The sequence below is a fragment of the Nycticebus coucang genome, chromosome X, assembly GCF_027406575.1.
Source record: "Nycticebus coucang isolate mNycCou1 chromosome X, mNycCou1.pri, whole genome shotgun sequence".
Taxonomy (NCBI): domain Eukaryota; kingdom Metazoa; phylum Chordata; class Mammalia; order Primates; family Lorisidae; genus Nycticebus; species Nycticebus coucang.
In genome coordinates, this window is record NC_069804.1 from 148,020,393 (window position 1) to 148,045,210 (window position 24,818).

Consider the following 24,818-nt stretch of genomic DNA (forward strand, 5'->3'; position numbering starts at 1 on the left):
TATTCTCAAAATTTCCAGACACCATGCCCTCTAACAGTTGAAAGATTAAATGAACTTTTAAACTTGGATATGCAATCTGAAATCCCAGGAATATTTATAGGGAATCTACTATATAGAGAGAATTATAATTATATATTTTGTAACAATAAAATAAAGACATGAGAAGCTTGTGAGACAATAGGAGAAAAATCATTTGTAAACAATATTAAATAGTTCAAGCAATGTTCTACTCTATAAATGGTGTAGCAGATATGAAATGTGTGTCCTGAGCATGGAAGTTTAGTGAGGTAAGGCTTTTAAAAGGATTCATATTCTGACATGAGTCTTAAAAGAGGTGACATGGCTTACATGGTTAAAAACATAATACAACTAACATGAATATGGCAGCCAAATAATCTAATATTAATTTATCTGCCTACATTCATTTAGCAGAATAGCAAATACAGAATAAATAGTAATTTAGATACATTTTAGAATTTTGAAAACAAATGAAATGATGATTTCATTAAGTTACAGGAAGTTAGTTGTTCAAATAGACACAACGCTATACACATTATATTCTTTCTGTCTTGGTTATTTACAAACTAGTACCTTTAGTATATAATGGTATATACTTTCCCACCAGGCCAGTTGAGGTGTGTCTATTTAGTAGGCATTATGTCATTATTTAATGACATTTTCCATACTTTTAATTATTAGATATTACACACAATGTGCAGGCATTTTTAATTGTAAAAGTTTAAAATTTGTCATCCCATCAATGTAAGGGTATATGGCACACCTCTTGGGTGTGAGACACATTATCTCAAGGCAGTAAGTACAGCCTTTCTGACATAAAAGGAAATATCCAATCACACTTAGAATATGATCACTACCATAACCTTTTTTGAAGTCAGAAGCTATAGATCCACCTCAGTTTAATCCATTATGTATGCATTTTCACAGCTTATAAATAAACAGGAATGTATACTGAAATTATGAAAATGATGAGGGATATAAAAGAGTTTTTTTGTTAGTTGGTTGGTTTTTTGGTTTGTTTGTTTTGTTTTCTGGAGACAGAGTATTAACTCTTTTGCCCAAGCTACAGTGCTATGGTGTCAACCTAGCTCACAGCAACCTTAAACTCCTGGGTTCAAGTGATCCTCTTGCCTCAGACTCCAAAGGAGCTGAAACTACAGGCTCCAACTACAATGCCTGGCTTGTTTTTCTACTTTTTAGCAGAGATTGGATCTCACTATTGCTCAGGGTGGTCTTGAATTCCTGAGATCAGGGATTCTCCAACCTCAACCTCCCAGAGTGCTAGGATAACAGGTGTGAGCCACCACACTGGACCAACAGATGTTATTTTTGTTATAATGAAAGAGAGAGAAAAATAGTTTTGTTTTATTGTTTAGGTCTCTGTCTTCACGAAGCCTAAACTATCATCTGAAATGTAAGACATTCAATTAATTGGTCTGAAATAACACCAAAAATCACATGCTAGACTTCTTTCTCACCAATTCCTACCCATTCTTCCCAGTCCAAACTAACATCCATTATACTACAGTGATAAAGAGCATGAACTATGGAGTCACAGACCTCAGTTCAAATCCCAGATCTGCCACTTTGTGGCTGTGTTAAATTAGGCAATTTATTTAAACTTTCTCCATTATAACTTCCTATCTATAAAATGGGAGCATTAAAACCTGTTTAAGGGGAGGGAGACAAGATGGCGGACTGAAGCCAGCTTTCAACAAAGGCTCCCGTCCAGAAGGAGAGTTAAGGGACAGGAATTTAGTAAGTATCCTGGTGGACTTGAGCCTCACCAAGAGAGAAGGCTGAAGAACGCACATCAACACCGCTGAGGCAAGTTGTGATCACAAGGACGCAAACAAAAGGTACAAAATCCACCACCAAGCGGACGGGAGTCCCCCTCCCCCATGAGACCGGCTCTGGAGCCCCACAATTTAACAAGCGGGCAGAAATTAAAGGCCCTCCCACTACACTCCACGGGAAAGACCTTCTAAAAACTGGACCTACCTCCCCTACTGGGGTGCCGTGGCGTTCTCCTGCCGGACATAGGGCTGAATAAAACTTTGGGAATCCTTTGCCGGCAACCCTGAATCCCCGGCGCTCCCCTCCCGCCCACTGAGGTCTGGAGGCCTGTCCCCCAGGACTTCGGATCCTTGGGTGATTTCTCAAGGGGAGTGGACAGTCCCCGAGTTGCGACTGGTAGCATTGACTCTGAGGCCCGCGAGTGAGGAGAGGGCACCGGGCTGAGGGGGAGTCACGCCTCGCGGCACTTCCCTGCGGTGCAGTGCACCAACTCTCCCCGGGCATACGGGGCCCAAGACTGAATAAGACTCTGGCCTCCCCGCTGAGAGCTGAGAACCCCTACTCTCACTCGGGGTCTGAGGGCCTATCCCCCAGGAGTTCGGCTCCTTGGGTGATTTCTCGAGGGGAGTGCACAGTGCCTGAGCTGCGTCAGGTCAGCGCTGACTCTGGGATACGTGAGCGAGGAGAGGGCACTCCGCTGAGGGGAAATCAAGCCTTGGCGGCACTTCCCTGCGGTGCAGTGCAGGAGCCCTCCCCGGGCACAAGACTGAATAAGACTCTGGCCTCCCCGCTGAGAGCTGAGAGCCCCTACTCTCACTCGGGGTCTGAGGGCCTATCCCTCCGGAGTTCGGCTCCTTGGGTGATTTCTCGAGGGGAGTGCACAGTGCCTGAGCTGCGTCAGGTCAGCGCTGACTCTGGGACACGTGAGCAAGGAGAGGGCACTCCGCTGAGGGGAAATCAAGCCTTGGCGGCACTTCCCTGCGGTGCAGTGCAGGAGCCCTCCCCGGACCGTAGTATTGCGTGAAACTGAATGAAACTCTAGCTTCCCCCCGCCCCACTCCCAATCCGGGTCTGAGGGCCCATCCCCCAAGAGTTCTGATTCTTGGGGGATCTCTTAAGGGGTGTGGACCCAGCACAAACTGCAGCCGCTCAGTGCTGACTCTGGGGCGCGGGACAGAGGAGAAAAGGGTTGCCTGAGTGCCCACACCAGAGCAGCAGTTCCCTGGAGGTAGATCAACAGCCGTTTTTTCTTTAACGGCAGAACGCTCACTTCTGGATATTCTGAGGCCACACCCCCTGTCTCCCTGGGCAACCAGAGGAGGCCACCGGTGTCACGGCTCACAAACCCAGAAGCCTCCAGGGCGGGGCCGACCCAGAGAGGTGTTCAGACGCAATTCTCCAGCAGCAAAGACGTTTGAACTCAAAACAGCCCGTCTCCTGTAGGCGATGACAGGAACAGAGACAGAACCTCACAAAGTTGTCTGTTCTGTTCTGTTCTGTTAGCAGCATCCATCAGGGACGGGGCTAAGCCTGAGTGAACACCTCCTTCCCATCACCTGCATCAAACACTCAAAGATGTCAGGCCCCATCTCCTCCTGCTAGATAGCGGCAGTCTACGGGGGCCTGGCAGACTTCCTCGCGATTCAGGCAGGTGCAAACCCCTGGAGTGTCTGTTCACTGCAGGCAACTGGGTTAGCCATCTGCAGAGATACCAGTGACTGGGTCCGACGGAGGGGCAAAGTGGGGAAGGAGACGTCAACCTTCCCAGACTGCTCTGTTTGCGGGGTGGCTCCTCCTGATTCCACGCTGCACTGGGGTGAGCTGTCTCAGAGGAGTCACCAGGCCCCTGTGATCCAGTTCCCAGAGACCTCTTGAACCCTTCCACCTGAGACAAGTGCCGATTGAGACAGTTGATTCGGACCTTTTGAACTGGGCTAATAGACTGAGGACTTTTCAGGTGGTGCCCTGGGTGTGCGATTGTAGGAAGGTTTGATTCTCCTTTTCCAACTGGGGCCAGAGGTGGGCAGGCGGGGTGACTTAATTGCTGATTTTTTCACACAGCTGAGACTTCAAGCCAGAGTAGAAGTTGCAATAGGATCGAACAGAAACCAGCTGAAAACAAGACAGAACCACTTTGCTCCACCACACCAGACAGGGCCCCAGTTTCTCAGGCCACAACACTGTACGGGCCCTCGATAAAACCCCAGGGGAAAAACCAAAGGGAGTAAACCATGGGGCGGAATCAGCGGAAAAACTCTGGTAACATAAATAACCAGAATAGATCAACCCCCCCAAGAAAAGATACGGCAGATGTGATTGAAGATCCCATTCATAAACAACTGGCTGAGATGTCAGAAGTCGAATTCAGAATTTGGTTTGTAGACAAGATTAATAAAATGGAATTAGGAATTCGAGGAGAAATTCAAAAGTTGTCTCAAGAATTTAACGAATTTAAAGACAAAACCACCAAAGACTTAGACACACTGAAACAAGAACTTACAGCCCTCAAAGATATGAAAAATACAGTAGAATCCCTCAGTAACAGAATGGAGCAAGCAGAAGAAAGGATTTCTGACATTGAAGATAAAGTCTTCGAACGCTCCCAATCTCTCAAAGAGGAAGAGAAATGGAGAGCAAAAACGGATCACTCACTCAGAGAGCTCTCAGATAATTCGAAAAAACATAACATAAGGGTTATAGGAATTTCGGAGGCTGATGATGTGGCAGCCAAGGGCACAGAGGCCCTTCTACATGAAATTATGAAAGAAAATTTTCCAGACATGCCTAGAGAATCTGAAATTCAGATAGCAGACAGCTTCAGAACCCCAGCACGATTCAACCCCAAAAAGCCATCTCCCAGACATATCATAATTAGCTTCACTAAAGTTAACATGAAAGAGAAGATTCTCAAAGCAGCCCGGCGAAAGAAAACTATAACGTACAAAGGTAAGAATATTAGAATAACTGCAGATCTCTCTGCTGAAACTTTTCAAGCAAGAAGAGGCTGGTCATCAATTTTTAATCTCCTAAAGCAAAAAAACTTTCAACCCAGGATCTTGTATCCAGCTAAACTGAGTTTCATCTATGATGGAGAAATTAAATACTTCAATGACATTCATATGTTGAAAAAATTTGCCATAAGTAAACCAGCTCTTCAGGATGTTCTCAGACCTATCCTCCACAATGACCAACCCAATCCTATACCACAAAAGTAAACTCACTCAGAAACTTCGGATCAAACTCCAACTTCCACACTGGCAAAAGGATTAAAAATGTCCACTGGACCTTTGAAAAACTCGATACCCAAAATTCCACCAGACTTATCCTTACTCTCCATCAATGTGAATGGCTTAAACTGTCCTCTAAAGAGGCATAGGTTAGCTGACTGGATACAAAAACTTAAGCCAGATATTTGTTGCATACAAGAGTCACATCTCAACTTAAAAGACAAATACAGACTCAGGGTGAAAGGATGGTCATCCATATTTCAGGCAAATGGTAATCAGAAAAAAGCAGGTGTTGCAATTTTATTTGCAGATACAGTAGGCTTTAAACCATCAAAAGTAAGGAAGGACAAGAATGGTCACTTCATATTTGTTAAGGGTAATACTCAATATGACAAGATCTCAATTATTAATATCTATGCACCCAACCAGAATGCACCTCAATTTATAAGAGAAACTCTAACAGACATGAGTAACTTGATTTCCTCCAGCTCCATAATCGTTGGAGATTTCAACACTCCCTTGGCAGTGTTGGATCGATCCTCCAGAAAGAAGCTGAGCAAAGAAATCTTAGATTTAAACCTAACCATCCAGTATTTAGATTTAGCAGACATCTACAGAACATTTCATCCCAACAAAATTGAATACACATACTTCTCATCAGCCCACGGAACTTACTCCAAAATTGATCACATTTTAGGTCACAAGTCTAACCTCAGTAAATTTAAAGGAATAGAAATTATTCCATGCATCTTCTCGGACCATCATGGAATAAAACTTGAATTGAGTAACAACAGGAATCTGCATACCCATACAAAAACATGGAAGTTAAATAACCTTATGCTGAATGATAGCTGGGTCAGAGATGAGATTAAGAAAGAAATCACCAATTTTTTGGAACAAAATGACAATGAAGACACAAGCTATCAGAACCTCTGGGACACTGCAAAGGCAGTTCTAAGAGGGAAATTTATAGCACTGCAAGCCTTCCTCAAGAGAACGGAAAGAGAGGAAGTTAACAACTTAATGGGACATCTCACGCAACTGGAAAAGGAAGAACATTCCAACCCCAAACCCAGTAGAAGAAAAGAAATAACCAAAATTAGAGCAGAATTAAATGAAATTGAAAACAAAAGAATAATACAACAGATCAATAAATCAAAAAGCTGGTTTTTTGAAAAGGTCAATAAAATAGATAAACCTCTGGCCAACCTAATCAGGAAAAAAAGAGTAAAATCTCTAATATCATCAATCAGAAACAACAAAGACAAAATAACCACAGACTCATCAGAAATCCAAAAAATCCTTAATGAATATTACAAGAAACTTTATTCTCAGAAATATGAAAATCTGAAGGAAATAGACCGGTACTTGGAAGCACGCCACCTTCCAAGACTTAACCAGAATCAAGTGGAAATGTTGAACAGACCCATAACAAGTTCAGAAATAGCATCAACTATACAAAACCTCCCTAAAAAGAAAAGCCCGGGACCAGATGGTTTCACATCAGAATTCTACCAAACCTTTAAAGAGGAATTAGTACCTATATTACTCAACCTGTTCCAAAATGTAGAAAAAGAAGGAAGACTACCCAACACGTTCTATGAAGCAAATATCACCCTGATCCCCAAACCAGGAAAAGACCCAACAAGAAAAGAAAATTATAGACCAATATCACTAATGAATATAGATGCAAAAATATTCAACAAGATCCTAACAAACAGAATCCAGCAACACATCAAACAAATTATACATCATGACCAAGTTGGTTTTATCCCAGGGTCTCAAGGCTGGTTCAATATACGTAAATCTATAAATGTAATTCAGCACATAAACAAATTAAAAAACAAAGACCATATGATTCTCTCAATTGATGCAGAAAAAGCTTTTGATAATATCCAGCATCCCTTCATGATCAGAACACTCAAGAAAATTGGTCTAGAAGGGACTTTTCTTAAACTGATAGAGGCTATCTACAGCAAACCCACAGCCAATATCATATTGAATGGAGTTAAATTGGAATCATTTCCACTCAGATCAGGAACCAGACAAGGCTGCCCATTGTCTCCATTGCTTTTCAACATTGTAATGGAAGTTTTAGCCACTGCAATTAGGGAAGAAAAGGCGATCAAGGGTATCCATATAGGGTCAGAAGAGATCAAACTCTCGCTCTTCGCAGATGATATGATTGTGTATCTGGAAAACACTAGGGACTCTACTACAAAACTCCTAGAAGTGATCAAGGAATACAGCAGCGTCTCAGGTTACAAAATCAACATTCATAAATCGGTAGCCTTTATATACACCAACAACAGTCAAATTGAAAAAGCAGTTAAGGACTCTATCCCATTCACAGTAGTGCCAAAGAAGATGAAATATTTGGGAATTTACCTAACAAAAGACGTGAAAGATCTCTATAAAGAGAACTATGAAACTCTAAGAAAAGAAATAGCTGAAAATGTTAACAAATGGAAAAACATACCATGCTCATGGCTAGGAAGAATCAACATTATCAAAATGTCCATACTACCCAAAGCAATATATACTTTCAACGCACTCCCTATTAAAGCTCCACTGTCATATTTTAAAGATCTTGAAAAAACATTACTTCGTTTTATATGGAATCAGAAAAAACCTCGAATAGCCAAGACATTACTCAGAAATAAAAACAAAACAGGAGGAATCACACTACCAGACCTCAGACTTTACTACAAATCAATAGTGATCAAAACAGCATGGTATTGGCACAAAAACAGAGAAGTAGATATCTGGAATAGAATAGAGAACCAAGAGATGAATCCAGCTACTTACCGCTATTTGATTTTTGACAAGCCAATTAAAAACATTCAGTGGGGAAAAGATTCCCTATTTAACAAATGGTGCTGGGTGAACTGGCTGGCAACCTGCAGAAGACTGAAATTAGACCCACACCTTTCACCATTAACTAAGATAGACTCTCATTGGATTAAAGATTTAAACTTAAGACATGAAACTATAAAAATACTAGAGGAGAATGCAGGGAAAACCCTTGAAGAAATTGGTCTGGGTGAGTATTTCATGAGGAGAACCCCCCGGGCAATTGAAGCAGCTTCAAAAATACACTACTGGGACTTGATCAAACTAAAAAGCTTCTGCACAGCTAAGAACACAGTAAGCAGAGCAAGCAGACAGCCCTCAGAATGGGAGAAAATATTTGCAGGGTATAACTCTGACAAAGGTTTAATAACCAGAATCCACAGAGAACTCAAACGCATCAGCAAGAAAAAAACAAGGGATCCCATCGCAGGCTGGGCAAGGGATTTGAAGAGAAACTTCTCTGAAGAAGACAGGCGCACGGCCTTCAGACATATGAAAAAATGCTCATCATCTTTAATCATCAGAGAAATGCAAATCAAAACTACTTTGAGATATCATCTAACTCCAATGAGACTAGCCTATATCACAAAATCTCAAGACCAGAGATGTTGGCGTGGATGCGGAGAAAAGGGAACACTTCTGCACTGCTGGTGGGAATGCAAATTAATACATTCCTTTTGGAGGGATATATGGAGAACACTCAGAGATCTAAAAATAGATCTGCCATTCAATCCTGTAATTCCTCTGCTGGGCATATACCCAGAAGACCAAAAATCACAACATAACAAAGATATTTGTACCAGAATGTTTATTGCAGCCCAATTCATAATTGCTAAGTCATGGAAAAAGCCGAAGTGCCCATCGATCCACGAATGGATTAATAAATTGTGGTATATGTATACCATGGAATACTATGCAGCCTTAAAGAAAGATGGAGACTTTACCTCTTTCATGTTTACATGGATGGAGCTGGAACATATTCTTCTTAGTAAAGTATCCCAAGAATGGAAGAAAAAATATCCAATGTACACAGCCCTACTATGAAACTAATTTGGGACTCTCACATGAAAGCTATAACCCAACTACAACTTAACAATAGGGGGAAGTGGGAAAGGGGGGGGTGGGTAGAGGGAGGGGAATCGGTGGGATCACACCTGTGGTGCATATTACAGGGGTATTTGCGAAACTTGGTAAATGTAGAATATAAATGTTTTGGCACAGTAACTGAGATAACGCCGGAAAGGCTATGTTAACCACTGGGATAAAAATGTGTCAAATGGTTTATGAAGTGAGTGTATGATGCCCCATAATCATATCATTGTATACACTTATGATTTAATAAAAAAAATTAAAAAAAAAAAAAAAAAAAAAACCTGTTTAAGGAGTTTAAGTGTACTACATGAGTGTGTGTATTATACATATATATGTATATATGTATATAGATAGATAGATAGAGATATCAATATAGATATAGATAGATAGATAGATAGATTATGTACAATGCCAAACATGCAATGTGTGTTCAATGAATAGCATTAGGTGGTTTATAAATATTTGGTAAGTATCTTCAATAAATCTAACTGCCCAGACAGATATCTTAACTTATAAAAAATCAAATTTAAATGTTTCACTTAGAATAAAGTAGATGAGAACTGTGGTATTTGTTCAGAAACAGATTTATATCAGATTGAAGGCAGAGCAAGATGGCAAACTAGAGACATCTTCTCTGCAGCCACTCATTGTGAGATCAGGGAGAAAGGTTTCCAGTCACCTCTGGCTGGGGTGCCCTGTCCCAGAAACATCATTTTGGGGGCAAAGGGAGATTGCAGGAGACTCCAGGAGCCAATGAAGTGATCAGTAGCAGGGGAAAACTGGCATAGGAGGTGAGTGTTTGTGTGCCAGTAAAGGCTGGCCAATTCATGGGCTCTTTTCAGACAGATAAGGCCTGCCATGTATGCTTTATTTGGTGGGGGGAGCTGGGTACACTTGTTGGCGTTACCTTGGAAGAGCTTGGGTGAGCAAGAGATTTTTGCACAAGTGCACAGGGGCTTGGTTTGAGCCACCTGGTGGAGCGGATCTCTCTTCATTCAGCTGCTGGCTGGGCATAGCCATTGTGGGAAAGCTGCCTAGGAGGAACAGCCTACAGGGTCCTAGGACCAGGCCCGTTCTAGTGTGCCTGCTGAACTGGGCAGCAACCCCTGGGGAGACTTGAGCTAAACACAATTTTCCTGGGAAAACCACTGCATGGCCAAGGGACACTGTTAGGAAAGGTTGAGGTATGTCTATTGAGTAGTCAGTAGGAGAGTGCTAGGCTCCAAAATCTGTGTGGATAGAGGGCAAAGACATCAGGAAGATAAGACCAGGTCTCCTCAGCAAGACAGTAGATTACAGGCCCCAGCTTATACAACCATATCAATTTTATGACTACCATTTCATACCCCAGAACATCAAATGTTGTAAAGGCAGTATATACACTTTTAACTTTTTCTTTCCATTCTCCCCCTAGATTTTTTCTCTCTTTTTTTTCTATTTATAATTTTTTATTGTTTCTTTATTTAATGGTAAGGGCTCCATTTTTGCTGCAGTTTTCCTGCTCCTTTTATTTTTTCCCCAATATTTCTCTTAAGATTTTGTGTTTGTTTTCTTTTGTTATTTTTTTCCTCATTTTTCCATTCCTCAATAATAAGGCTTCCATTTTTGCTATGGTTTTTCTACCCATTTTATTCTTTCATTCCTTTCCTTTTATCACAATTTTGGGAAAGATTTTTCTACTTTTCTTATCTTTCATAAATTTCTCAAATGACAGCTAAGATATATCCCTTTTTATATACTTATATAATTTTATTTTCAATGTTCTTTAATACTTTTATTATTATTTTATCTTTCTCTGATATGCTTTATGCTTTGTCAATCTATATTCCATTTATGGGTCAGAGCATCACTCTGTGGCCTAGGCTGGGGTACCACAGCATTAGCCTGGCTCAAGGAGACCTTGATCCCCTGGTCTAGAGGATACTTCTTGCTTTTCCCTTTGAAAGGATGCTATTGCTAGGTCCCCGCTGCAACATACTGCTGTGTTTTATTCTTCTATCTTTTGTAAAACTGGAGTCTTGTTTTTGCTCAGGTTGGTAAGGAGCTCCTGACCTTGAGGGACCCAACCAAGGCTGGGAAATGTTGGTGGGGGTCAAAGCACCCTGCTGAATACCACTATTACTCCTGTCTCTCTGTTTCTGTTCTTCTCTTCTTTTTGTCAATCTTTCATTTTATCCTCCCATATCTTTTTATTTTCTCTTTCTCTATATTTTATCCCTTCTTGCTCTTCACTTTTCTCTTCCTTTTGGTCCTATACCCAAAAGACACTTCAACACTTAAGCGGAGAGACAAAGTAATTAAAGAGAAGGAGGCAGTGAAAGGAAAAATTAGGGACAAGAAGTGGATGAAAAGAAAACACTCATGAAGAGGACCTAACAGAAAAATCCTGTCAACATGAAAAACCAGAAGAGAGTAATCCCCCCAAGAGATCATGATGTAGCTATTGCAGAGTACTTGACCTGTAATGCAATGATAGAAATTACAAAAAGGGAATTAAAAATATGAATGATAAAAACAATGAAGGAAATTGCTGATACAGTGGAATATAACCAAAAGGAAATCCAAAAACAGAACCAAAAAAGGAAGAAAGATATGAGGAATATAGGAAGGATATAGTGGAGCTTAGAAACTAGTTTATCTTGCCTGTCTTGGAGCTCCTGTTGCTGGCCTTTGTCTGACCTCACTTTACTTCACCTCTCCAGTGCTGTTCCTGTGGCCACACTTTGCTTGGTCTCACCTGTCACACCATGCAAAGCCTGCCCTAGCTCTTTCCCATTCTCCACAGCTGCCACCATGTGGCCCTGCTCTGTCTGCAGTCTCGCAACCACCTCACCCACTTGGAGGCCCCCACGGCGGCAGCCGGTGTCAGGCCCAGAAATGGTGATTGTAATTGCTGTGAATTTTACAACTTTTTTTTTTTTTTTTTGGCAATTTTTGGCTGGGGCTGGGTTTGATCCCACCACCTCTGACATATGGGGCTGGTGCCCTACCCCTTTGAGCCACAGGCACCACCCAATTTTACAACCTTTTTAACACCATGTGCATATGTGTTAAGCCAGTGGTTCTCAACCTTCCTAATGCTGCGACCCTTTAATACAGCTCCTCATGTTGTGGTGACCCCCAAACATAAATTTATTTTCATTGCATAGCTGATCAAAACGGCACGGTATTGGCACAAAAACAGAGACAAAGACTTCTGGGCAGAATAGAAATCAAGAGATGAAACCACTGTCTAGTTTCCATTTGACCTTTAATAAACCAAACTAAAGCAGACACTGAGGAAAGGAATCCCTCTCAACAAAAGTGTTGGGAGAACTCGATAACCACATATAAAAGATTGAAACTGGACCCACACATCTCACCGCTATCAAAAATTGACTCAGGATGGACAAAAGATATAAATATAAGACATGAAATGATAAAAATCTTAGAACAACATGTGAGAAAACTTTTTATGGTGTCAGACTGGGGAAAGATTTTATAAGGAAGACTTCAAAGGCAATCACAACAATAAAAATTAACATGAGACTTAATTAAGCTGAAAAGCTTCTGCACAGCTAAGGACACAACAAAGCAATAAGAAATGTTTTCAGAATGGGAAAACATATTTGCATGATACGAATCTGACAAAGGGTTGATAACTAGAATCTTTAGAGAACTCAAATTAATCAACAATAAAAGAGCAAAGTGTCTCATCTGATATGCAAACATTGAGGAAATTTGCCACAACAATACCAGCTCTACAGGAAATACTTAGACCTATTCTACATGCTAACCATCAGATTGGGCCAAGAAAAAACTGAACAGAAGAGATAAGAACAGAACCTTCTCTGATGACGACAGACAAATGGATAACAAACATTTGAAAAACTGTTCATCGTCCCTCATCATCAGAGAAATGCAAGTCAAAACCACCCTGAGATATCGTCTAACCCCAGCAAGAATGGCCCACATCACAAAGTCTCAAAGCTGCAGATGCTGGCATGGATGTGGATGGGACATCCACTGTTGATGGGACTGCAAACTAATACAACCTCTTTGGCAAGAAGTATGGAAAATTCTCAAGGAACACAAATTAGACCTCCCAATTGATTCTGCATTCCCCCATACTAGGAATCTACCAAGAATAAAAAAATCATTTTATGATAAGGACATTTATCATAAGGACACTTGCACTAGATTGTTTATTGCAGCTCAATTTACAATCACCAAAATGTGGAAAGAATCTAAACGCCCACCAACCCAGGAAAGGATTAACAAACTGTGGTATATGTATACCATGGAATGCTATTCAGCCATTAAAAAAGACGTTATCTTTACATCTTTTGTCCTAACCTGGATGGAAATGAAACACATTCTTCTTAGTAAAGTATCACAAGAATGGAGAAGCAAGGATCCAATGTACTCTATACTAATATGAAGCCAGTAGATGATCTAATACATGCCCACATAAGAGAAAAACTCAAATAAATTCAGGGTGGGGGTGAGGGAATGAAGCAGTAGGGAGAGAGGCAGAGGGGGGAATAAGTGTTCTCCCACTTAATGGGCACAATGTTAAAGGGTGGGTCATACCTTTTGGGAGCACACCACAACTACAAAAGGGATCCTACATAACAAATGCAAATATTATAATTGAATACTTTGCACCCTCAAATTAACCTGAGATAATAATTTTTTTAAAGAATTATATCAGACTGAGATTACTGGGCAACCTATAGGGATTCACAACACGTTAATCACAGATTGTCACAATATGGTCATTACAAGAGCTTCTGTATCACACTTTCTTTATGGCACATGCTATTTGCAATTTGAGAAATCTAAAACTCACTCCTTGTACCTTTTATCATGGTTGGCAGGGCCATGATCGTCTAATCTTCACCCTCTGCTCAGGGTAGACTTGTTTCTGGGATAATGAATTAGAGATTCCAGAAATAAAAAGACTTTTTAAAAATATTTTTCTATTAAGATAAAATTCATATAACATAAAATTCATTAACTATCTTAAAGCTGACAATCTGGTAGTTTCTAGTATATTCAAAATATTACACAACTGAAATCAATATCTAATTCCAGAGCACTTTTATCATTCCCAAAATTAACTCCATGCCTATACAGAACTCACTCCCAATTCCCCACTTTCCCATCCCCTGGCAAACACTAATCTGCTTCTATCTTTATGAGATTAATCATTTTCTCTCCTACTATCTCACAAGTTTCTCATGTCTTGACTTCTTTTATATTATTACAGAATTTTTAATGATATTTCTCTATACAATGTAGGTTCCCAATTAATATTTTTTGGATTTCAGACTGAAATTTCAAATCACTAAGTTCATTTCATCTTTGAACTATTAGAGGATATGGTGTCTGGAAACTTTGAGGATAAAAATTTTGCAATATTTCATGTAAGTAGAATCATACACTATGGGACTTTTTGTATCTGGTTTATTTCATTTCGCATGTTTTTAAAGGTACATCCATGTTGTAGCATGCATCCATACTTCTTTCATTTATAGTTCAATAATATTACACTGAATGAATTACTGCAGTGTGTTAGCCATTCGGCAGTCAATGGACATTTGGATAATTTTCATTTCAGGCTATTATGAATAAATCTGCTATTAATATTTGTATACAACTTTTTGTTTGAATATACTATATTTATGTTTTCAATTCTGTGTATATTGATAGTCATGAATTTCTGAGTTAATTGGCGAATCTATGTTTAAGTATTTGAGGAATTGCCAAACTGTTTTCCATAGTATTCTTGCCATTTTACATACATAACAGCAGTATATGAGGATTCTGATTTCTATATCCTCATCACCATGATTTATTTTTCATTTTTTTTAATTTTAGGAATTGTAGTGGATATGAAGCCAAATCTCATTGCTGTTTTGATTTGTGTTTCCCTAATGACATGACATGAAGCATCTTTTCATGGACTTATTAGCAATTTTCTTTATAGTTATTGCTATTTAAGTTTTTTTCCCTTTTTTTATGTAGGTCATTTGTCTTTTTTTTGTTGAGATGTAAGAGTTTTTAACATATGCCATACACTAGATCTTTATCAGATATATAATTTACAATTATTTACCCATTTTGTTCATTGTCTTGACAATATCCTTTGATGTACAACAATTTTTTATTCCAATGAAGTCAAATTTATCTAGTTTTCTTTTGTTGCTTGTGTTTTTAGTATAATATTTAAGAAAATATTTCCTAATACAAGGTCATGGAAATTTACACCTATAATTCTTTCTAATAGTTTTATAATTTTATCTGTTACATTTTGGTCTGTGACACAGTTTGGGTTAATTTTTTATACTATGTGAGAAAGGGTTCCAAGTTCAGTCTTCTGCATGTGAATATTCAGTTGTGTCAGTACCATTTATTGAAAAGACTGTTCTCTGCCATCCCATTAAGCTCCCCCCTTTGGAGCTCTTCTCAAAGATCAATTAAGCATCAGTGTAGGGACTATTTCTTGAATTTCAATTCTTTTCCATTAATCTCTATATCCTTACATGTCAGGACCACACTATTTTCATGATGGTAGCTTTGCTTTAATTATCAAGAAATATGAACTTTCCAACATTGTCTTTCTTTCTCAATATTATTTTAGTATGCTGTGCGTTTTGAAATTTCATGTAAATTTTAGGATTAGCTTGTTGATTTATGCAAAATAAAAAGGCAGAAGGAAGTTTGACATGGATTGTATTAAATCTCAGATAAATTTGGAGAGTATTAACATTTAATCCATGAACACAGTATGTCTCTTCATTTATTCATGTCTTCTTTAATTTCTTTCCACATTTTTATAGCTTTCACTATTCATGCCTTGCACATTCATGATTTAATTAATTCCTAGATATTTTATTATTTTAGATGATATTAAAAATAAAATTATCTCCATAATTTTGTTTTTGAATTTTTCACTGCTAGTGCATAAAAATACAGCTAAGTTTTGTAAATTGATCTTGTTTCTTGCAACTGTACTGAACTTTTATTAGCCCTAAGAGTTTTTTACTCATTCCTTTTCTGTGATTTCATTAGAGTATTCTATATATAAGGTCACATAAGCTACAAATAGACATAGTTTTACTTTTTTCTTTCAAATATTAGAACTTTTTCTTACCTAACTTACCTGAATACAATTTCTAGTATAATGTTAAATAGAACTTGTGAGAGCAGATGTCATTGTCTAGTTCCTTCTATTAAGAAGAAGGCATTCAGTCTGATGTTAACAGTAGTTTTTCATGGAAGCCTTCTACATATATCATTTTCAGCAACCTCCCTTCTATTGATGGTTTGAGGGCTTTTACAATAAAAAGGTGTTGAATTTTGTCAAACTACTTTTCTGTACCTAATAAGAAAATCATATACTATTTTTCTCATAGACTATTAACATAACTAAATACATTGATTGTAATTTATATTTTAAAACAGCCTTACACTCTTTGGATGAAGCCCACTTGGGCATAATATGTAACCCTTTTTAAATGTTGCTGGGTTTGCATTGCTAGTATTTTGTTGAAAAAATTTATGTTCACATTCATAAGAGTGACATCAGAAAGATGGTAAAATTGCAAGCCCTAGACCCTCCTTTCCCTCTAAGAACACACTAATTTAACAACAATGCATAGACAAATTCTCTTTGTGAGGAATCTAGAAACTAGTTGAGGGGTTCCTGAACAGCGGATGAGTGTGAAATCAGCTCCATCAAAGCCAGTAGGAAAATCTGAGACAATTTCTTGCCATAATACTTTTCATCATAGTATTATACAATAAGGAAGAAAACCTCAGCTGCCAGCTTTTTACAGGAAACAGAAAAAAAGGACTAAACCATGCATTAAAAATTACAATTTTTTCCTGGTGCCTGCCCAAGGAACTGACTTCAGTATTACCAGTCTCAGAGTATTGGATAGGACTTGATATTCTGTAAATACACTTGGGTTGCTTAACACACACACACACACACACACAAATATTCTTAGGGCATGTTGCTGTCCCAGTAGACCCACAATACAGCATAGAGATGCCAGAGGGAGCAAGACATTAGGTAAGAGAGAGGGAGAGAGAGAGAGTGAAGGGAGAAAGGAAGGAAGGAAGAAAAGAAAGAAAGAAAGAAAGTGATAAAGAGAAAGAAACAAGCAAATCCCCCTAATTGGGAATCTATATACAGAGAAGACTCATACACATACCAGATTTGAGAGGTCTCCAGAATTTCTGAATAGAACTACTGGTGAAGGTTTTGCCTTTTATGAGGTAAATCCATGAGGATTGGAATATGTATTTTTTTTCCTAGTGAACAAATACCAACACAAAGAGTTGAGAAAAATGAAGGAATAGATAAACATGCCCCCCAAATAGGAACAATATAAATCTCCAAAAATCAACCCCAGTGAAACAAAGATATATGAAGATAATACTAAATGATCATCATACAGATGCTTCACAAACTAAAAAGGAAAAGGCATGAACAAAGTGAAGATTTCAACAAAGAATAGAAAGTATAAAAAAGAGCCAAATAAAATCTAGGAGATACAGAATACAATAAATAAATTGAAAAAGTCCCTAGAAGAGTTCAATCGCAGATTATATCAAGAAGAAAAAAGACTAAGTGAACATAAAGACATGTCATTTGAAATTGACATTAAGTCAGAGGGCAAAAAGAAAAAAATAATACATAAGAACAAAGAAAGCTTACAAAACTTACGGGGCAAAACCAAGCAGATCAATGTATTCAATAGGGGAGTCCCAGATGAAGAATAGAAAAATAACCATAAAATTTATTTTTTCTTTTAAAGAAATAATTATTTAAAATATTCCAAATCTAGGGCAAGAAAAGAACATATGGAACCAGGAAGCCCAGTGTTCCCCCAAAGAAAATGCAACCAAAAAAATACATGTTGAGCACACTATAATCAAATTGCCAAAAGTCAAAAATAGAGAATTTTGAAAGCAGCAAGGAGAAAGTGACTTCTTGTGTTTAGAGAATCACCATAAAATTATCAGCATCTTTCTCAGCAGAAACCTTGCAGTCTATAAAAAAAGAGAGGCAATATTTTCAAAGGGCTGAAAGAGAAAAACTTGCCAACCAAGAATACTATACATGGCAAAAATGTTCTTAAAAAAGAAAGAAGAGAAAAAAATTATCAAACTAAAGCAAAGAGACTTAATCTCCACTAAACCTCCCTTACAAGAAATCCTAAAAGCAGTTCCTCAAGTTGAAGAAAAGGAAAACTAAAGAGTAAAACAAAAGCATGTTTAAAGTGATTAGTTTAACGTAAGCACTCCAAATTGTATAAAAAATCAACATATTGTACCCAACAAATGCATAAATATATTCATGATCTATGTATATATGACTTAATAAAAGGAAAAAATAAAGTCATTAAGTAACTATAAGTACAACTATAACTATTATGTATTAGGGATACACAATATAAAAAGTTGTAACTTGTGACATCAATAACACAAAGCATGAGAGGAAAAAAACTAAAAGTGTAGAATTGTTATATAAAGTTAAGTTTTTATCAGCTTGTAATAAGCTGTTATGTTTTAGGTAAGCCGCATGGTAACCACAAGGAAAATATCTATCCAACAAGCATGTCTTAGCAAATATGGTCCACTATGACAAAATACCACACACTGACTAGTTGGATTATAAACAACACCAATTTATTTTTCACAGTTCGGAATGCTGAAAATCCAAGATCAGGGTACCAGCATCATAAAGTTCTAGTAAGGGCTTCCTTCCTGGTTGTAGACCTCTGATTTCTGGTTTTACCCTCCACATGGCAAAAAGAGGGAAGAAAGCTCACTAGGTCCCTTTTATGAGAGTACTATTCTATTCATGAGGGTTCTACCCTAATGACCCAACTAAAACACAAAGGCCATATTCCTAATACCATTATATTGGGAGTCAGGATTTAAACATATGAACTTGGAGCAGACATAAGCATTCAGTCCATTGTAATACACAAAAGAAAAAGAGAAAAACATAAAATCATGTAACTACAAAACAATCAAGGAAATAGAAAAGAAGCATGAGAAGAGGGACAAAAGAACTACAAGATAGAAAACTATAAACAAAATGACAATAGTAAGTCTTTCCCTATCAGTAATTGCTTTAAATATAAATGGATTAACTTGTTTATGCCAGAGGTTGGCATTTTTAATTTTTTTGCATTAAATTCATATATGTTACCTGGAAAAATTCAAGGAACAAGAATTTGAAGAGAAATATTATTCTGGGGCAAGCTTGGAGGTTTAATTCTTGGTACTAGCCTGGAGTCTAAAGCCAAAGGAGTTAGTTTGGTATTGGGCAGGCCTAGAGACTGTATCCACAGGAGCCAAATGGAGGCCTAGGTCCATGAATGCCAGAATGATGATCAACCAGAGTTGCAGGAGCTAGCCTATATGGAAGTAGGCCTAAAGGCTGACCATGGGGACCAGCCTGGTGCCGGGAGCAATGTAAAGTCTGTTGATGATGATGATGATCTCACTCTGCTCAGGCAAAGAATTTTTTTTGCATTTTCTCTTTATTCTTTTCATTTTTAGTTAATGCATAATAATTATAAATATATGGGATACAGACTGATATTTTGATACATGTATACAAAGTGTAATAATCAAATCAGGGTAATTAGCATATCCATCTCACTGAACATTTATCATTTATTTGTTTGCAACCATTGAACATCTCTTTCAGATTTTTGAAAATATACACTAAATTATTGTCAATCATATTCACTCTACAGTGGTGCTACAGAACACTAGAAATTATTCTTCCCATTCAATGTTAACCAAGCAATCCTTGTCTAGCCTCTAATAACCATCATTCTACTCTCTTCTATGAGTTCATTTTTTTACCTCCCATATATGAATGATAACATGTATTTCTCTTTATCTCACTTAACATAATTTCTTCCAAGCTTTACAATGTTTTCTAAAATGACAGAATTTCTTTCATTCTTATGGCTTAATAATATTCCATTTTGTATATACACCACATTTTCTTTATCCATTCATCTATGGACTTAATATCTTGACTACTATGAATAAAGTTTCAGTAATTATGGAGTTTCAAGTATTGCTCTTTGATATGTTTATTTCTTTGTCTTAGGATAAATACTAAGTAATAAGATTACTGAATCATATGGTACTTCTGTTTTTTAATTTTTTGAAGAGCCTCCATACCATTTTCCATAATGTCTAGAGTAATTTACATTCCCCACTTACTGTAGCAGAAATTGAGCCCTGATCTTCAACATAAAGCTTGCTTCCTACTTGAGAGACCTAGAGAATCATGAGAAAGGCATGTGAGTTGTGTATGTGCAAGAGATCAGAAAGCTGGCCTCCAAGAGAAAACGTACATGTGAGGTGTGACAATAATAATTATGGTAAAGATTCTCTAGATTCCAAAGGTCTCTTGATACTGGAGGCAGAAGTTGTGCTCAGGGTCCGTGGGTTTGTAAAAACAAATGTGGAGACATTCTATCTGACCTTCTCCATTCCCTCCCTAACTAGTGCTAATGTCAGACGAGCAGTTTTTGTCTACTTCTTCCCATTTTATGATAATAAGTACGGACCTGAGGTTTACTCAGGAGAGCTCCTCCCAGAGTTCCTCAGCCCCCCAACACAGACTTTGTATCAAGCCTCTGCATTCCTTATTCCATGACCCACTCATCTGGTGATCCCAAACCCCCTCAACCAACAATATATGAATACCCCCTTTTATTCTGCATTTTTGCCAGTATTTACCATTTTTGTCCTTACGATACTAGGCAGACATTTGAAGCACATGGAGTCCACATTCATCCCAAATTCAGTTGAAGAATACTGGAGTAGGACCAAATTGGTATTTGGAAAAAAAAAAAAAAACCCTGCTTTTTGAAGTATATCTTGAAAAGCACAAGTGCTCGAGTGGCGCCTGTGGCTCAAGGAGTAGGATGCCAGCCCCATATACCAGAGGTGGTGGGTTCAAACCTGGCCCCGGCCAAAACTATAAAAAATAAATAAATAAATAAGAAAAGAAAAGCACAAGTTCTTTAGCTTTTTTTAAATCATCTATAATACAAAAAAATTTTTGAGATACTATTGAGTCTTAAAGAGATTAGCATCATTTATTGTGGTTACAGAGTTTATAGCTTATTTCAAATCTCTAAATTGAAGAAAGGAAAAATGTTTTGGCTTGGGCCTATTTCCACAGGTCCTAAATTGTAAAGGATGATGGAGCCTTCAAAATATTCACCTTAAGAGTATTTTTCAAGACCTAAGTTCCCAAAATGGCTATTTGGAGTAGGGTTCAGCCTAATTTTTACAATAAAACAGTGTCTGCTCTCTTCTAAAAGGTCTACAGATGTTAGAAGATGGTGAACTCCAATAGAACTCTTCCCTGAGCTGTTTGGAAACTAGGAGATGATATATATTCAGGCTTGGGACTAAATTTTCTTTGGAAATACCTGAAATAGTAGGTCACTCAGTATCATCTCGAGTTCTTGGAAGAGCAACAAAAACCCGATGACTGTACACTGCAGTGGTTCTAAATGGCTTCCCATTCAGGAGTTGTTCTACCCTCTACAGAGCCACAAAGATTCTGAGTTGAGGCATGAGGAGAGGGAGGAAGGAGGTAGACTGGTCAAAATACTAGAATGGCTTTTTTCATAACAACTACTTAGCAGATCCGACAAAATTTTTAATTCCCTCTACACTGGGGCTAAGCAGTAGGGAAAGAAAATAATATACATATTCTTATAAAATCCAAAAGTTGAAGGAAGAAATACAAAGAAAGTCCTGACACTGTGTAGTAATGTAAAAAGTTTATCTTTAGGATGTCTCCTATCCCTACACTAAATTCCTTCTCAAGGATTTAATCTCTATTCAGAAGTTCACTCTTTACTTCTCCTTAGTTGTCATAGAGGCATAAATATGCTACTAGATAGCTATGACTTTGAATATGTAACTCGAATCTTTCTGAGTCTCAGTAGCTTTATCTGTACAATGGGAAAATAATGATTTTTTTTAATTTTTTAATTCCAAATAATATGAGGGTATAAATTTTTAGGTTACATTGTTTTCAATGATAGGATAAGTGTTTCAACTCCATCCGGGTAAATGTAAGATGTAAAGTCTCCATCTTTTCTTATGGATGAATAGTACTCCATGATATACATATGCCACAGTTTGTTAATCCATTCATGGGTTGATATCCATTTGGCTTGCTTTCATGACTTGGCAACTGTGAATTGAGCTGAAATAAACATTCCAGTGCAAATTTCTTTGTGATAAAATGATTATTGTTATTCTGGGTAGATACTTAGTAATAGATTTGTGGGATGAAGTGGAAGGTTGACTTTTAGTTCTTTATAATTCTTTCCATATAGGTTGTATTAGTTTGCAATGTAGTGTAGAAGTGTAGAAGTGTTCCCTTCCCTCCACATCCATACTAGCATCTGCAGATTTGGGGATGTTGTGGATGTGAGCTAATCTTACTGGAGTTAGGTGATATCTCAGGGTGGTTTTGATTTGCATTTCTCTGATGATCACAGGTGATGAGCATTTTTTCATGTGTTTCTTGGCCATTCATCTGTCATTTACAGAGAAGTTTCTGTTCATGTTTCTTGCCCACTTATAAATGGGGCTGAAAAGAGAAAAAAAAATAATGAAATTTATCTCACAGAAGTCTTATAAGGATTCTAGGAGATAATAAAGCAACTGAAAAGTACTTGGTTGTATGCCTGGTACAGAATATATACTGAGTTAAATGTCTATTGAATCCAAAGTTCATTTGATGAACTTGTATTTCCTCAGATGATAATGAGCACTGTGTTTATATATACTCCACAGCATAGCATATATACATTTGAGGAATATTTCACTGTCTCAGGAATATTTCACTCTCACTAATGATAGATACCTCAGGAAAGAAACAGAGTAATAAAGAAGATTTTTGGTGGAGTAGTGAGGGAACATAAGAGCCTTTCTACTTTATCCATGAAGAGAGAATAGTAAAATAAATAGCATCAGGTGACCTATCAGGGAACAAAGGTCTAAGTCTTTGTATTACAATATTGAGGTCCATGAGCCAAATTGGAATTCTAAAACCTAGCATCAGTAATCATAGTGTCAACTCAGCTAAATCCACTCTATGCCTATGAAGGATGGCTTATGCCATTGATTCTAGTATCTTGGGAGGCTGAGGAGGGAGGATTGCTTGAAGTTAGGAGTCCAAGACCAGCCAGAGAAAGAGTGAGGCCCCACCTCTACAAAAATACAAAATTTAGACAGGTGTAGTGACACAGGCCGGTAGCCTTAGCTACTCAGGAAGCTGAGGCAGGACGATCATTTGAGCTTAGGCAGAAGTTTGGGGTTGCAGTGAGCTATCATCATCCCACTGTATTCTAGCCAGGGTGGCAGAGTGATATTTTGTCTTGAAAGAAAAAATAAAAAAGATAAGACTTTAGACTCAAGAAAAACTATAAGCTGGGGCAATAATTGTGCACTTGCTATGCTTTAGGCACAGTGCTAAAAGTACATATATCATTTAATCCTTACAATCACTTTATGAGAAACATATTATTATGCATTTTTTACAAACATGGTCATTGAAGCTCAGTGAGGCTGTGTGTTTGTCAAAGATCATAAAACGAAGAAATGATAGAGCTGGAATTTAAATCAAGATCAATCTGGGTGGTGCCTGTAGCTCAGTGAGTAGGGGAACAGCCCCATATACCAAGGATGGTGGGTTCAAACCCATCCCCAGCCAAACTGCAACAAAAAAAAAGCCAGGTGTTGTGGTGGGCACCTGTAGTCCCAGCTACTTGGGAGGGTGAGGCAAGAGAATCACCTAAGCCCAGGTGCTGGAGGTTGCTGTGAGCTGTGATGCCATAACACTCTACTGAGGGTGACAAAGTAGGACTTTGTCTATAAAAAAAAAAAAATCTATTTTGCTCTTCGCAGATGATATGATTGTATATCTGGAAAACACTAGGGACTCTACTACAAAACTCTTAGAAGTGATCCAGGAATACAGCAGCGTCTCAGGTTACAAAATCAACATTCGTAAATCAGTAGCCTTTATATATACCAACAATAGTCAAGTTGAAAAAACAGTTAAGGACTCTATCCACTCCACAGTAGTGCCAAAGAAGATGAAATATTTGGGAATTTATCTAACAAAAGACGTGAAAGATCTCTATAAAGAGAACTATGAAACTCTAAGAAAAGAAATAGCTGAAAATATTAACAAATGGAAAAACATACCATGCTCATGGCTAGGAAGAATCAACATTGTTAAAATGTCCATACTACCCAAAGCAATATATAATTTCAATGTAATCCCTATTAAAGCTCCACTGTCATACTTTAAAGATCGTGAAAAAACAATACTTCATTTTATATGGAATCAGAAAAAAACTCGAATAGCCAAGGCATTACTCAGAAATAAAAATAAAGCAGGAGGAATTAAGCTACCAGACCTCAGACTATACTACACATCGATAGTGATCAAAACAGCATGGTATTGGCACAAAAACAGAGAAGTAGATGTCTGGAACAGAATAGAGAACCAAGAGATGAACCCAGCTACTTACCGTTATTTAATCTTTGACAAGCCAATTAAAAACATTCAGTGGGGAAAAGATTCCCTATTTAACAAATGGTGCTGGGTGAATTGGCTGGCAAGCTGCAGAAGACTGAAAGTGGACTCACACCTTTCACCATTAACTAAGATAGACTCTCACTGGATCAAAGATTTAAACTTAAGACATGAAACTATAAAGATACTAGAGGAGAGTGCAGGGAAAACCCTTGAAGAATCGGTCT